At 46.5% G+C, this 16,320-nt stretch overlaps 1 protein-coding gene across 3 annotated transcripts in view; it reads left to right on the top strand.

Annotated features, from left to right (window-relative positions):
• The window catches only part of ASAP2 (ArfGAP with SH3 domain, ankyrin repeat and PH domain 2), a 2,176,645-nt gene that overhangs the window by 1,363,610 nt on the left and 796,715 nt on the right, over positions 1-16,320 (top strand). The window lies entirely within an intron of this gene.

Here is a 16,320-nt window from a genome sequence, read left to right as displayed (position 1 = left end):
AAGTTATAGGTTTCTCACAAAGTCCTTAATATCTTGCAGGAGGACCCACCGATGCCCACCACCTAGGTCCCATCTCTCCAACTGATTCTCTGGCACTCTGAGTTAGGCATTCTCTAGTTCATAGCAATACACATTCTATTAATGACCTCACAAATATTCTTACATCCTACACTCCAACCTCACTCATAAAGAAACACATAAGACAGATACAACAAATACATTCCTATTTTGCCTTTTAAGAGGTGTGACAAGATCACCTGCCTAACCTTGTAGACCAACTGTAAGGTGGTTAAAAGGACTCAGAGTCACAGCAAGCTAGAGAAGGCTTGGCCCGAAGCAGGTATTTGGAGGGGTGGTGGGGGGGGGGGCCTCAGACCATCCTTACTGGGTCCCTTCACAAAGGCAGGGGATAGTCACAAGAACACTTGTACCTCAATCCCCTACCACCTACACCAGTTTCTACCATGTGGGGTGCCAAACAGAGAGCCATTCTGCTTCCCTAGCCTGACCCAAACATCTTACATAGGAAATTAAACCTCTCCCAACTTTGTAATATTTCAAACTTAGTTATGAGCAAAGAAAAGCATTTTTAACTTCTGCACCAATGCGGATGGAAACATTTCTCATTATGACTCCCCTCATGCAGCCCTGTGCATGCTATGTCATGCTGAAGCAACAGTATTAACTCGTACAGCCAGTACGGAGAATAAAACCAACTTGCAATATTATCCAAGTCCTTCTATTCTAAGGTCAAAGAGACTACAGCATTGCACATTTCCAGCGATCAAAGCAGTGTAAATGTAAACAACGTCTTCCAATGTTAACCAAAGAATGTTGTAACTGCAGATTCACAAGCTGATGGAAGAAAGGGACCCAGACTGAGGCAGGCAGTGGCAGCAGGTTGTCCACTGCCGAGAGGGATAACCAGGATGATGATAGGCCGTCATGTAACATTCAGCCAACCCCCTTCCGAACTATTTGACCACCAACACCTGCCCAATTGTATAGCAGCACAGCCCTCACTGCACAGTTGTCCCCCAAATCCCTATATCACCCAACAGGAGGGGAGACCTTACTATAAAAAGCTGGGGTGGGAAGTTTGAATAGGAGTTTAAGTGAGGAGTTCTGTGAAGAGTGGCAAGCAAGAGGAGTACTGAGAGAAGAACAGGAGGAAAGACATGAAGGTTTGAAGGAGAAGGAGTCATCTGTGGGAGAAAGTTGCAACTTCATGGCGATTGCTTAATGAGGATATTACTTTTGCAAGCAACATATTAATTTTACAACCTTTCTGTGTTCAACCCATTAGCAGCAGTGGCCCATAGTACAAATCTAACAGTGAGAATCCATCAGAAGTAGGATGAGTTGCCGCTCCTCCGCCCGGACAACAGCACCGGAGTGTAGCAAGGTAGGGGGTGCAAGAGGGGGGGGTGTGACTGACTGCTGTGGCCCCTGGGGTCGCCCTCCTGCGGATCGGTGGGTTCGCTCTCTCTTCTCCTTGAGGCTGGATCCTGAGACCCAGGGGCCCCCTGTGCCGCCTCCCATACTGCCGCGGCTGGCCCTACAGCCGCGCACAGACGGTCCGAATAACCGCGGGGCGGGTGACTGGCGTGGCCATTACCCTCGTGCCCGTCTTGGCTGCTCCTGGTCTGCCGTGTCGGCCCCCCCCCCGCACGATACTCCTGCTCTAATTACCGACCCCCCGCCTGCCTGGCGGCGGAGGTAGGCGCTGAACCCCTGGTGCCGGGGGCGGCTGCGAGGGCCGCGACCTGCTCCGGGGGCCGTGGGGGCGGCGCCATTGTTGGATATGGATATTGATTCTACATACCGCCGTGGCTGTGCAGTTGGGCATATAAACTAAAAGGCAACGCCTCATCGACCCTTGTACCTAATAGCACATTCTACTGGAGCGAATCCTGCGGTGCCCCTACTGCCTCATGGTGCAATCCACTGGCCTCGACCATACGACCCAGGCGGTCGTCTCTATGTGACACTATTTTTCCTAGCCCAGTACACTTTCCTAAATATACGACTGGGAGATCACAGTGCCGCCCCGGCGTCCTACTGCGTCCACCATACCACGGCATTATTCAAAGATCCCACGCCGACCTGATAACCACTACCCCTCCTCTTGTCCTCACCTCACCCCCCGACCGGTGCAATCACTCGAGAGGAGGCCAATGCTCAGCCCCTCTGTTTACAGTCAAGGCCCGGCGCCCCCGGAATCGCCCTACCACCATGACTAAGGGTGCTAACACGAGCAGGAAGCAAAGTTCGTTAAACATGTTCACCAAGACGCCCTCCAAGCCACTCATGGACCCCCAGGAGGAGTCATCTTCCGCCACGGCGTCCTCAACCCCCGATGACGCACAGAAGATGTTTGAGTACATGCGGGAGGGCTTCACTGCCTTGCACACTAAATTGGATGACATGAATGGTACAATCTCATCTATAAAGGCCCACATCGAGAGGACCGATGGCAGGGTGGCGGAGGTCGAGGCAAGAGTCGGCGCCGTGGAGGACGGGTTGGACTCCCTACGCACCGCGGTGTCAGTACTAACCAACCGGGTCTCCAGTGTCGAGAAAAAGAACGATGACCTCGAATCCCGCTCCAGGCGTAACAACCTCCGCATAGTCGGCATACCAGAGGACAACATCGGGGAACCCATGGAGGACTACATTGAACGCACTCTTCTAATGCTCCTCGACAACCCCAAGCTCTCCTCACAATTTGCCGTGGAAAGAGCCCATCGCTCCCTGGCTCAAGAGCCTAGGCCTGGTGCCCCTCCCCGCCCCATTATAGCCAGAATCCTTAATTTCCGTGACCGAGATGCTCTGCTTCGTGCAGCTAGAACCAAAGGAGAGTTGTATCTTGGAGCAGCGAGGATACACCTTTACCCCGACTACTCGGTGGCAGTGCAGCAAGAGCGCAAAACCTTCCTGGCGGTAAAAAGGAGACTCCGTGACCTAGGAGTTAAATACTCCATGCTTTTCCCTGCTAAACTGAGGATTGAACATGATAATCAGACCTTCTTCTTTACCATCCCTGAAGAGGCCTCGAAATTCATGGACGAACATTTCCCTGGTTGACTCATGTACTCCTGATGTGAATCTTCATGCTTTAATCTCTCCCACTACACCTGGTCCGCACAGTGGACTTCCTTCCACTCCCCCTCCCCCCCCACTATGGACTTTCAATCACCGGTGTCACTCCGATTGGTCTCTAATGCCTGCTATCATAATGTTGAATATATGCTGTTGACCACTGGTCCAACCCTGTATTACAGGATCCACGGCATGCCCTGAGGCACTATTGTTTATCTCTACAATGTCTTTCCATATCTTCGCTCCACAGATCGTACATGCTGCGATATATACCATAATATGTTCTACTATGCAGCATCATACTCCTTACGCTCTCCCCGGTCCGACGCTCCGTCGCTCAGCTGTCAACAGACCCCCAGGCGCTGAGGCCGGAAAGTTTAAAGTTGGTTTGGGATTGTTTGGGTTTCATCCTTCCGATTGGGGGAGGGATGTGGGTGAGGGGTGGTAAGGGAACAGTTTGGTTTTTTAAAAAAGTCTTGACAGCCCCCAGAGGTTCCACTGACATCATGCACAATCAACTCATTCATTCAGCGAGATTGCACCATACACAAGGGATATACACCTTCCATCTCACTACTCATCATTTTCACTTACTTTCACTATCACCCCACCAAATACGGCTGTTGATGCCCTGACCTTCATGAGCTGGAACATTAGAGGGTTAGGCAACTATAAAAAGATGCGCCAGATCCAGCTCCATGCCGAACGCCACGGGGTAAAGATCCTATGTTTACAGGAAACGCACGCCCGCTCGGAACAGGCGGAGCGATTCGCCAAACAATGGGGACCCCAGAGATACTACACAGATTACTCCACCCAGAGTCGGGGTACCCTCACCCTAATACATAGAAGTCTAAAGTTCACATGCCAACACTCTCATATAGACCCGCTGGGTCGGTTTGTACTCATCATAGGCATATTACAACGACAGGAGATAGCCATCCTAAACATATATGGCCCAAACGTCGACGATCCTGACTTCTACCTACAGTTAGCCACGTTACTTGAGAGCTACCCCCTGTTCCCTATCCTCTGGGGAGGCGATTTTAACACAATCTTCGATGTGGACCTGGATAGATCAGGCTCTCGACCCCGACAACTATCCAGGGCGGCCTATACCATCCTGAGATCGCTCCCCCGTCTATCCCTGATCGACGCATGGCGACTGATGTACCCCATGGACCGTACATACTCCTTTTACTCTTCTGTACACGACTCACACTCGAGAATTGATAGATGGCTTGTCACGGACACACTGATCAAATGTATAACTCACTTAGCCATCCTCCCCAGAACATTATCGGACCACTCACCAGTCCTCATCTCCCTAAATTGGGGTCCGGACGCCAACAGAACTAGGCAGTGGAGAATGAGCCCCTACATACTACTGGACCAGATCTTTGCTTCTGAGCTTGAATCCTCCATTGAAGAATACTATGAATTTAACACAAATTCTGTCACTACACAGGCAGTGCTCTGGGAGGCCTTCAAAGCACACACCAGAGGGGTAGTCCTCTCCAAAAGTAATGGTATGCTGAGAGACATCCGCGCCGATATCGCCACTAGCGAGTCGGTCTTATCGGCTTACGAAGCCCAGTACGCCGTTGATCACTCACCTGCTACTCTAGCGCTATTAAGCTCTGAGCTGCACAAATTCCGTGACCTTGCTGACCGCGAGGTCAAGTTCCTGGACTCCCCCCAGACCGCCAGGAAATATGGCGAAGGCGAGCGCCCCGGTAGGATGTTGGCTAGACTCCTGCGCCGTGAATTCAGCGCACCTAACATTCCAGCCATCGCTAGGCCTGATGGTACCCTCGCCACGTCCCCCCGTGACATCAATCTAGAATTCCATTCCTTTTACACTGCCCTGTACATGGAGTCCGATAGTACCCAGACTTCGGAAATCGAATCCTTCTTAGAGAGCCTACCATTATCGGTCCTATCACCGCACGCCATTGCCGCTCTTGAAAGGCCCTTTACCCTCCAGGATGTCATAAATGCCATAGATTCCCTAGCATCCGGAAAAGCTCCCGGCCCAGATGGGTTGCCAATGGACTTCTACAAGTTATACAAAACCCAACTAGCGCCACACTTGCTCGCCCTCTGGGAGGAGTCATCTGAAAGGGGTATACTTCCACCGTCCTTGCGAGAGGCACTGATTACGGTGCTCCTCAAACCTGGTAAGACTCCCACGCAATGTAGCTCCTACCGACCCCTCTCACTGATTAATAGCGATATTAAGATATACGCTAAACTTCTAGCCAACCGCTTAGCCCCGAGCATGTCTCACATTATTCACCCGGATCAATCAGGATTTGTTCCGGGGAGGTCTACATCCCTAAACTTAAGAAGGCTGTTCAACGTACTTAGCAGAATAGACCCAACCACACAGGCAGTAGCAGCTACACTGGATATGCAGAAGGCTTTTGATTCAGTCTCGTGGAGATACCTGTGGTGTGTACTCGAGAAATGTAGATTTGGCCCCAACTTCCGCTCCTGGATAAAGCTGCTCTACACCGCCCCGTCGGCCAGGGTCCGAACAGAGGACAGATTATCTCCCTCCTTTCAGATATCCAGGGGCACACGCCAGGGCTGCCCTTTTTCCCCACTCATTTTTGCCATAGCAATTGAGCCCTTTGCTGATATGATTCGCCAATCACATTCACATAGGAGGCTTCGCACTTCTGGCCGAGCTGACATAGTCTCTCTCTATGCGGACGATGCCCTGCTATATGTCCGCTCCCCCGAAATCAACCTTCCCCCTATTTTGGCAGATGTCACTCGCTTTGGAGCCATATCTGGTCTGAGGGTCAATTGCTCCAAGTCCACATTATTTCCGCTCACGGAATTTACACGGCCTCCCCCCGATCTGTATGGGTTTAACTGGTCCCCCACCAGCTTCACCTACCTTGGGGTAGTGGTCTCCCACCACACTTCGCAACTACGAAGTGATAACTACCAAAGTTACCTAACTAACCTGGAAATTAAAACCTCCAGCTGGACTAGGCTTCCCCTCTCACTTGCAGGCAGAATCGGAATTCTCAAAATGGTTGTGTTGCCCCAACTACTGTACCGATTTACTAACCTGCCACTGTGGCCTGGAGATAGCTTCTTCCAATCACTACACAGGCTGTGTAACACTTTCCTCTGGCACTCCGGTGCCGTCCGCCTCAAACTGACCACACTTACCTCCCCCAAAGCGTTGGGCGGATTCGCCGCACCCGACTTTATTGGATACTGGATAGTAGCTCAGTCACAGTTTTCTGCATACTGGTTCAATGCCACCGACCCCCCCCCCCCCCCACATGTCCGCCTTGAGAGGCTGTCTGTATGCGACCGTGAGATTGGTTCCCTGATCCTCCAACCAGTTCCCCCAGACGTTAACTCTGCAAACCCTGTGGTTAGCACATCCCTGGCTCTAACTAAACTCTGGTCCACGGTCCACACCCCCCACCCCTTCCACGGCGACTTGCCACTGTGGAATTTTCTCCCCGGCGTCCCACATGTCTCACCCTCCATGGTTACTCGCTGGGCCGCTGCGGGCTTCCTGAAACTACGTGATGCCTTTGCCCAGGGTAACTTCATCGAATGGTCTGATCTCCCTTCGCCGCTTAGGCGCCGCCCATCGGCGTGGTTGCAATACTCCTCACTTCGCCAACATCTCAAAACCAGATATACAGACTTCCCTGCTATTCCCCCCGACGAACCCTTGCTAGAAGAGCTCTGCTCCTACATCTCCTTTAGAGGCAAGCTATCCAGACTTTACTCCTTACTCCAGACAAAAGCGGTCCCCAGTTTCACTGAACTCCGTCGCAGGTGGGAGGAGGACCTTGGCTCCGACATCACTGACGAGAGATGGTCTCGGATGTGCGCCCGGACTCATGAGGTCTCATATAACACTAATTCAAACTCATCCAGTTCAAAGTCCTACACAGGTACCATCATACCCCTATGAGATTACACCGCATGTTCAATACCACATCCCCCTCCTGCCCCAGATGTGGCGCTGATCAGGCCTCCTATATACACATGCTGTGGCTTTGCCCCCGATTCACCCAGTTTTGGATAGATATCTGTGCCACCTTGTCAGAGGTCCTGGAACACCCCATCACTCCTACTCCATTACACTGCTTGTTCCATGACTTCCCTCAGCTGCACCGTGACTCTAGGAAACTGGCTGGACTGTGCATGCTCCTGGCGGTTCGCTTTATACTCCTCTGCTGGCTCCGGCCTAGACCGCCCACTTACACGCAATGGCTCAGATCGGTCTCCTGGGCCCACGATACGGAACAATCCTGGAACACGTTGCAGCATTCTCACTCTAGACCGAGGGATATCTGGCCGAGATTTCGTGCCTACATGTCGGCCCTGGCAACGCCATCAGTGTCTCCCTCTCCTTCCCCGAGCTGCTCCCTCTAGACTGTTATCCCTATCCGCCTTGCCCCCCTCTTCCCATCTGGTGTATGTGTCAATGCTTTGTTTCCCTGCACTGTTTGACTAATGTGATCCATGCTACTTATTATGTATCATTTACTTCCTTCGTTGTGCATACTACTTATTGGTGCCATGTGGCCCCTCTGTCTGTTTTTTGTTGTGCTGTCAAGTCAAATAAAAAAAGGTTTAAAAAAAAAAAAAAAAAAAAAAGAAGTAGGATGAGTTTCTATGGGGAGTTTCAAGGAAACCAAGGATACCCAGGTATGTATTGGTTAGGAGTGTACATGAGGAGGGTTTTGGTTATCCTAACATTGAAAATTACTACAAAAGTTTTTTGATTAAAAAATGTGTATCCTATTTCTCGTTGAATGAATCAGACATTCCAGTTTGGGCTCAGATAGAAGAGTTTAAGATGAGACCCTTCCGAATTGAATCACTGTACTCTCTTGGAAAGTTACCTAAATCGGTCAGTACATTGCAGGCTGTCCATGCTTCCAAAGATGCAGTCACATCATTGATTGTAAGTGGAGGGCAGGGACTTCATTTCTATGGGGAGGCCTCCATTTGGCAGAATCCGGGGTTGCAGATCAATAATAAGATGCTATGCTGGAGGAGTTGGATGAACAAGGGTATATTACTTATTAGAGACATATGGGATGATGACGGTATGATATCTTTTGAGTCTCTGAAGTGGAGGTTTATGCTACATAATAGGGAAATGGGGAGATATAGATTGTTGAGAGATTTGATTTCTGACAGAGGATTAATGCTTACTGACCCTTTGTTACAAAGACCAGAAAGCTGTAGTTTTATTGTACTTGCGCCTCGTGCAGTGTCTAGTTATTTGAGGTTGTTCCTGGTAGAAGAGAAATTTAGATCTTCATGGAATGCTCTTCGACTTATGTGGTGTGCTGAACTGGGTGGAGATATTTCTATGCAGGATTGGGAGGTTCTATGGAAGGTTCCAGTTAGGATGAAAATTGATCTAAATTTACGATATATTCAACAGAGGATTTTGGGGCGTCTGTTTTGGACTCCAGTTAAAATGTACAGATTTGGCTTAAGGGAGGATAGTATGTGTTTGAGTTGTTCTACGGAGGAAGGCACTTTGCTTCACATGTTATGGAATTGTTCGACGGTTAAAGGTTTTTGGAGTGAGGTTTTGGATAGAGTTGATTTGGTCGGGAACATCTCTTTTCCAAGGACACCATCATCAGTTCTTTTGAAATCACCAGTGGGCACTCGTCACTTTAGCTATGCGACTCTGTGTTGGGCTAATAAGGTGTTTTTGGTGGCGACTCGTCAAATTCTACGCCTCTGGAAGACGAAAAAGAAACCAAGTATTGATGAATGGTTATCGCATGTGCAGTTGCTCTCAAGATTTGAGAGGATTAAGTATTATGCTTTACATAAAGAAGAATTTTATAAGGAACAGTGGGAGGCTTTTAATGAACTCTGTGTGAATTAAGTGCTGATGGGCGATGGTTTTTGTTTGAGTGGTTAATTTACTATTGTGTTCTTTTTATTGTGTTTGTCTTGTGTTGTGTGGTTGTGTGTTTGTGTTTTTTTGGGTTTTTTTTAATTTGATTTTTTTAATTTTTTCTCTTGTTTTCCTCTGATTTTTGGCTAGTTATCATTTCAAATTAGGTTTGTTGCGATTAGTAGAGATAATTGATAGGTTTTTCTTATTTATTCTGTACTATTTGTATCAACTTGTATAATGCTTTTTTCGTTTTATTTGTCGTTTTCTGGTTATCATAATTGTTGTTTTGGAATTATATGTATTTCTTTTGATAAATCTTTAAATAAAGTTGTCAAAAAAAAAAGAAGTAGGATGAAATGGAATGTCAAGACTTTTGACCTTAAAGTTGTGCTTGGGCACGATGATCGATGCTATGCCGCACACAGACGCACATGGTGTCAATAAAGCGTAAGTTAACCACAGCCATATCGCAGACCAGGTTATATGGAAAATTTTCCCTTAATCCGGCCTTAACGTATTGGAACCAAAATGTCATTCCTACGTGTTTATTATATGGGATGGAAACTAGACCAATATTACCAACAGAGGCCACATTTTTGAGACAAGTCCTTCAACTTCCACAATGCTGTCCAGGAACTTGGCTGCAATATGAACTAGGGCTCATTTCGCTTGCCGCATTATATAATTGGCGCCTATGCGCACTGTTATATAATTGGCGCCTATGCGCACTGTTTCGGAAATGTTTCATCTCTACTGATGTAAACATCGTCCTTAGAACCTTCTCAATGTACATGTTTTCTTATCAACATATATTTGTTCAAACATGGACCAAATACATTTTCCGCATAATAACTAATGCATATGTGTTTGTGGAAATTCTCATTACGGATCCTGATAGAGCAAAATGTAAAACCTACATGACTGATTGGATTGAGACAAGAAGATTGTGTCTCAATTACAAACATTTTGTTAACAACCAGTTTGGAGAAAAAAAAGTACAGGGTTCTGGAATCATATCTATGCAGGTCGCCATCGCCATACATCAGAAACTCCACATTGCGACTACGGCTGAATTTTTGGCCAACCCGGGATCTATTGGCCGAGCGGAAAATCATCTTGAACAATCAAAACTATTGCCGCTTTTGTCGTTACAGTTAAAGAAACACTGCAACATCTGATTGTAAATTGCCCGGCTCTCATCCAGATCAGAAAGATGTATTTTGCTAAACACCTTAATTATATTGGATATTTGAGAATAGAAACTAGGTGGCCTATGATCCTGTCTACCTCATCAATCAGCATACGAATTGCCACTATAAATTTTCTCACAGCGCTGGACCTAAATGTTCGTAATGAACTGGATAAAGCAACTAAACTGGAAAAAGTAATTTAATTTGAAAATAACTAAGGTTTTGTGAGTCCATAAAATGCTGCACTATCCTGTCCAGCAAGGTGTTGGTAACTTCGTGGTGCTTGACCTCGATGAAAGATAAACCCAATGATTGGGACATTACACATTGTGATGTTAATCATTAATTATTCATTTTGTTTTTCCTTTTGGGGGGGAGAGAAAAACAACAAATGAGCCATATTGTCACACGTGACTTATCTACTTCATTTATATGGTTTTTTATTTGTACACCTATAATTGATAAATATTTTCAGTTTTATGCTTCTCACAGTATATATATATATATATATATATATATATATATATATATATATATATATATATATATATGCATTGTTGACTTTCGATATAGCATGAATTGAATTTTCTTGTATGTACGTTAGTGGTATTTTTTTTTTTTAACAATGAGTATTTGTCATGTTCTAGTGCCATCCTCACATGGACACTACCTGCTTTCTGTGAGCATGGGTCTTGGTATCTTCTTGCAATAACTGTATCCACCTTCTTCCTACACAAGGAAGGTGAACAAAAGAATACAGTTAAATATGGCTATGGTAAAGGTCAACTAGACTTCATTACTATTGACACCTTTGGCACTGCATAATATGCCTACGGTCATAGCGGTAACCATTGGCGTCGCAAGTCACTGACCCCCATCTGAATATGATCCTGCGTAGGCCGTGGATAAGGAGGAATTCTTAATGGTTAAGGGCATCTGCAGTCCGGTTGTGGAACGGGTGTAATCGGGTGAATGAGGTTCAAGTTTCTGCAGCGGTTTCATACAGAGTTTGGGCGTTCGGCACCCGTTCTTTTTGTCTGTGCAAAGTAGATCGGGAAACCAACTCAAATCTGATGTGGTGAAGGTGGCCAGTTATATCTGTAGGGCACAGAGCACAGTAAGGAATAAGTACTGCACCATGCCTGAAGAAGCACTATGTTTCTTCACACCTTTGCACACAGTCCTCTGTACTGACAGTGACTCTCAATAAGAGCAAGAGTCCTGCAGTGTCACCCAGCCCTACAGATAAACGTACCAGACGTTTTTTACTCTCTAAAAATAGGCAAATGCTCCCAGCACAAAATCGAGTCTGTACAAATAATCCCAATGAAAAAAATAGTAAACACCAGACAAATAAGAGCCCTACTCTGTTTCTGTCAACAACCTCTGCCCACACCAGATTTGTTTGGATCAGTGGTTGTAGCAGATCAGTTCCACGAGAAGGACTCTCAAATTATTACTTCCTAATCTGAAGTGTAACTTGAAGGTGTAAAGGTTCAGTAGTTTTGATTATGAAAAGATATCTGTTAAAATATAAAATGTATAGTTGGCGGTGCGGGGGGTGTCGTGCTTGCTAGCTAACTGAGATGATGTGTCTCTAAAGTGATCCAACACGGCTTCACTGACAGGACAAACGCTCCACATTGAACTGGTGTTCAGATCCCATTTCTTCTTGGGAGGTTATGAGATGTGATGGGGAACTGAATAGTGCCCTGACCCGGTTAACTCTTTTAGAAGTGAGGAAACGGTTGACAATGCAGCAGATCTGCTTACCTGAGCTGTTGGTAATCTATGATAGCAGGGATGTACTAGCTCCCACGCTCCACTTGTAACTTGCCGAGGCATTGTCACCTGATTTGTGAAGAAGTGAGTGTACCAAAGATGTAAGGAGGCTGTTGGCGTACCATACTCATGCAAACTGTCTGGGGAGTGCAAGAACTGTCACCTTGTAGGTGCATAATAGAGATATGAAACAAGCTGGGTGGGAACTAAATAATCTTATAGCACCTCCCATGAATTATGAATGATGGCTGGAGAGTCTAGCAGCTGAAGGTTGGCTGCAGTTCCAAGCATGAAAATAAGTGGTAATACTTCCATACCCCTCTCATGTTTGGGAATCCATGATCTGCTATGTTGTCTCTGTTGTTGAGAGGTAATTTCCAATGGTGATCTTCAATTTCCCATCAACTCTGTGCCACAATTGTGCAGAGATATACAGCCTTAGTGGGAATGGTAGTGGTGCTATGGAAAGCGGCTCAAGTTTTTCAGACATATGACACCAGCAGGATACCCATAGGGATGGTGAGACCTTGAAGATGGGGATCGCACTGACCAAGGGTTAATGCCAGAATAGAGGTTGACCCTAGTGTCTATGAATGCTTTACTAGAAAATTAACTCTCCAGTTTTGAATCTAGTCTTGGGGAACTGACAGGCGCAGTGGTGGCCAACGAGGTTTACTAGCATGGATGGCGAGGATGCTGTAAAAGTTTGAAAAGATAGATTTTCTCTTGGAACAGACAGATCTCACTCAGCTGGTGTACAGGGCTGACTCGGAGAAATTGAGACCCCGTTGGATTCTAATCGAATCATCACGACAATAAGAGATGACCCATGGCACAGGGAGGCTGCTGTTGAAGGCGAAGGCAGCTGCCATAAAAGAAGTCATTTGTTTTGATGATCATAATCCATCAAAGCACTTTACAAGATTTGTGTCATGTACTACAATATTGTGATACATGAATATTTTTAGAATTGTACCGGTAATTTTCAACAATGTATGAATTAATAAAAATGGTATTATGAATTGTAATTGGGAGTGATGCGAATTCAATTGTTTCACATCACACGTTATGTGTCTCTGTATCCTAACCTATGATACCTGATAGTATGTAGTTATGAGGTATCGGTTATACAGAGGTTTACGTACATCTAGAGCTTGCCAATAGAAACACTAGGGTTTTGATCTTTTTTTTGTGTGAAGTTCTATATTTTGGTTCAGTCCAGGACAAACCACAACACAGAGATATACCTGGTATCCCCTGTAGCTCTTGTTTTTTACCCCCTGGAAGGTGTACTAGCTGCTGCAGATAAGAACCCTAGAACAACGGCGATGACAAAAGGGGGCCTGGAGGAAGAATAGCTCCATAAATATATTTGCCAAGGCCCCCCCCCGAAGGTGGTGAAGGGGACGGGTGGCACTGCTGAAGAATGCATAGATCAGGGAGCAGATCTCCATCAATATTTTTGCCAAGGCCACCCGAATGCAGCAGAGGGGACGGGCGGCACTGCAGAAGAATGCATAGATCAGGGAATGCCCTCGGAGACGCAGCGCATGATGAACTGCATGCAGGAGGGCTTCTCAGCCATCCACACTAAGTTAGATGACATGAATGTAGTAATTAACTCCAAGTCTCGCATGGAGAAAACAGACCTACGTATAACGGAGGCGGAGACGAGAGTGGGCATCGTTGGGGATGAGGTCTCAACGTTGAGGGAATAGATCACCTTGTTGGCATAGCAGGTACAAGCGATCAGTAAGAAAAATGACGATCTTGAATCCCAATCACAACGTAACAACATTTGGATTAATGGGGTCCTGGAGGACAATTTGAATGAATCCATGGAAGAGTTTGTGGAACACTCTCCGAACGCTGTTAGAAGGCCCTACATTGTCACCTCAGTGTGCAGTGGAACGAGCCCATCGAAGTGAAAGCTCTTGCTGGGCTGCTCTGACTACATATTTATCCAGATGTTTTGGTGGCCTTGCAGCAGGAAAGGAAATCGTTCATGGATGTTAAAAAAGAGACCCCACGAGCGGAGCATGAAAAATGCAATGCTGTATCCCGCCAAGTTGCGCATTGAAAGCAGAGGCAAGACCTCTTTTTTTCACGTTCCCAAAGGAAGCCATGACATTTCGTGATGAGCGCTCTGATGGATAAGGTTCTTCCCAATGTGGCTTGGTAGCTGCTTTACTGGGTCTTGTCTCCCGCCCCTCGGGGCTCCAACGGATATTGCGTTGATATATTGCCAACACTGCAGAGCAGTGGTTTTCGGTACCACCTTACTTGGATAATGGGCCATTGGCCTTTTATGTTCTTTTACTGTAACTTAGGAAAAGTATTTCTGTGGTTGTGACAGCCCGGGTTGCTGCCAGCCTGCTGACCTCCCGCTGCAAGGTTGGAAAGTTCCTGGGGTTGAGTTTTATGGGGGTGCATCCTCTTGATTGGGGGGCATGGGGGTGGAGGGATCAAGTTGGGGTTACAAAAAGCGCTTGGTTTGAATGCATTGTCTTTAATGTTATGAAAACAGTCGCTACAGAGATACTGGGGGTGGGTTTGGAGACTGTTGTCCATATCTTTGGAGATGACTAGTGCTTTGAATGGCAGTGATGGGTGAGCTCTGATTGTTTAAGCTGGACTGTGCAAGGTTTGGGGAATCCTATTAAAATGCGGAAGCTAAAGCTCTATGTAGAGCAACATTAGGTCCAGCTCTTGTTCTTGCAGGAAACATATGCGGTGGTTGCGAGATGTGAGGGATTTGCCAAAAATAGAGGTAAAATAGATTATACACCACATATTCCACCCAGTGTATGGGAGTGATGATTGTGCTTCATAACTCTGTACAGCACACACATAGGAAGGCCCATATGGACCCCCTGGGGCGTTATGTTATGGTGAATGGGATACTGGTGGGGAGAGAGAGTTGATCATAATGAATGTCTATGGCGCTAATGTGGATGACCCGATGTTCTATGTGGAAATTGACTTGCCGTCTCTATGCCCCTTTGTACCTGTACTGTGGTCAGAGATTTTAATACCATCCTAGACTTTGACTTGGACAGGTCCAGCCAGCAGTAAAAGGCTTATGAGAGTCGCTCATTTGATGCTGAAGAATATGGCTGAACTGGGTGTCGTCTATGTGTGGAGGAATCATAATCTGACAGTACATGCATATTCCTTCTACTCCTCCATTCATGACTACCACTCACATATTGATTTATGGTGTATTTCTGATGTACTGCTTAGTGCCATCAACTGTGTGGACATATTACCCAGAAATTATTCTGATCATTCTCCTGTCCTTGTATCACTTCAGTTGGATGGTCTCCCAAGGCCTCAAGCCAGCTGGAGATTTAAATCTCTGGCGCTACTGGACTTGGCCTTTGAGTCTAACCTTGAGACACATGTTAGACTATTTTTTTAGACAAATACGGGGTCTGTATCTTCCTGTGGAGTACTGTGGGAAGCCTTTAAGGCTTATATTCGGGGAATTGCAATGTCTACCTAGCATGGCATTCTTAAAACTATATGACAAGACATCAAGAACAGTGATAACACCGTGCGTCGATTGGAGTAGATACAGGCGATTTGCCCCTAGTTGGCCACTTTGGGGCAGATTAAGGAGGGGTTGGGCAGCTTTAGGGCACATGCTGAAAGGGAGCTGAGGTTTATAGACACCCTGATGGCGGCAAAATGTTATTTTGAAGGTGAACGACTTGACAGGTTACTGGTACAAGTTATTCATCAAGTGGGGGGCATTGGCTGTATTCTATGCATTTGGGAAAACTCTGGCATTCTAGTGCATACTCTGATGGAAGTGAACTGGCTTTTCAGAACCTTTTACTCTGACCTCTATTGAAACAAAGATGCCTGTTCGCCTACTGTCATAGATAGGTTTTTGAACACTCTCCCGCTTTCCATGCTTGCCCAGACTGACCCGGAGGTTCAGGCGGTGGTGGCAATACTCGACCTACAAAAAGACTTCGACTCAGTCTTGTGGCAATTTATGTACACAGTCCTGCAGAAATGTAATTTTGTCCCTAATTTTGTGTCATGGGTGCGACTGCTATATGCTTCTCGGTCGACTAAGGTTAGGACAAACGATATGCTCTCTGTACGCGGATGATGCAATACTTTGTGAGGGAACCCCATATTCGCTTAGCCCCGATTATGCGAGACGTCATTGCTTTCTTAGGATGTGTTGGGGTCTCCACGTCAACTGTACCAAGGCCCAAACTCTTCCCATTGACTGATGCGACAACAGAGCCACACAATTTATTTGGGTTCTCCAGGTCATCCCAGGAGATCAGATACGTGGGGATCAAAGTAACT

Source organism: Ambystoma mexicanum, chromosome 4p (assembly GCF_040938575.1).
Source record: "Ambystoma mexicanum isolate Mex_15411 chromosome 4p, UKY_AmexF1_1, whole genome shotgun sequence".
In the NCBI taxonomy this organism is placed as follows: domain Eukaryota; kingdom Metazoa; phylum Chordata; class Amphibia; order Caudata; family Ambystomatidae; genus Ambystoma; species Ambystoma mexicanum.
This window is presented reverse-complemented; position numbering and strand designations above follow the sequence as displayed.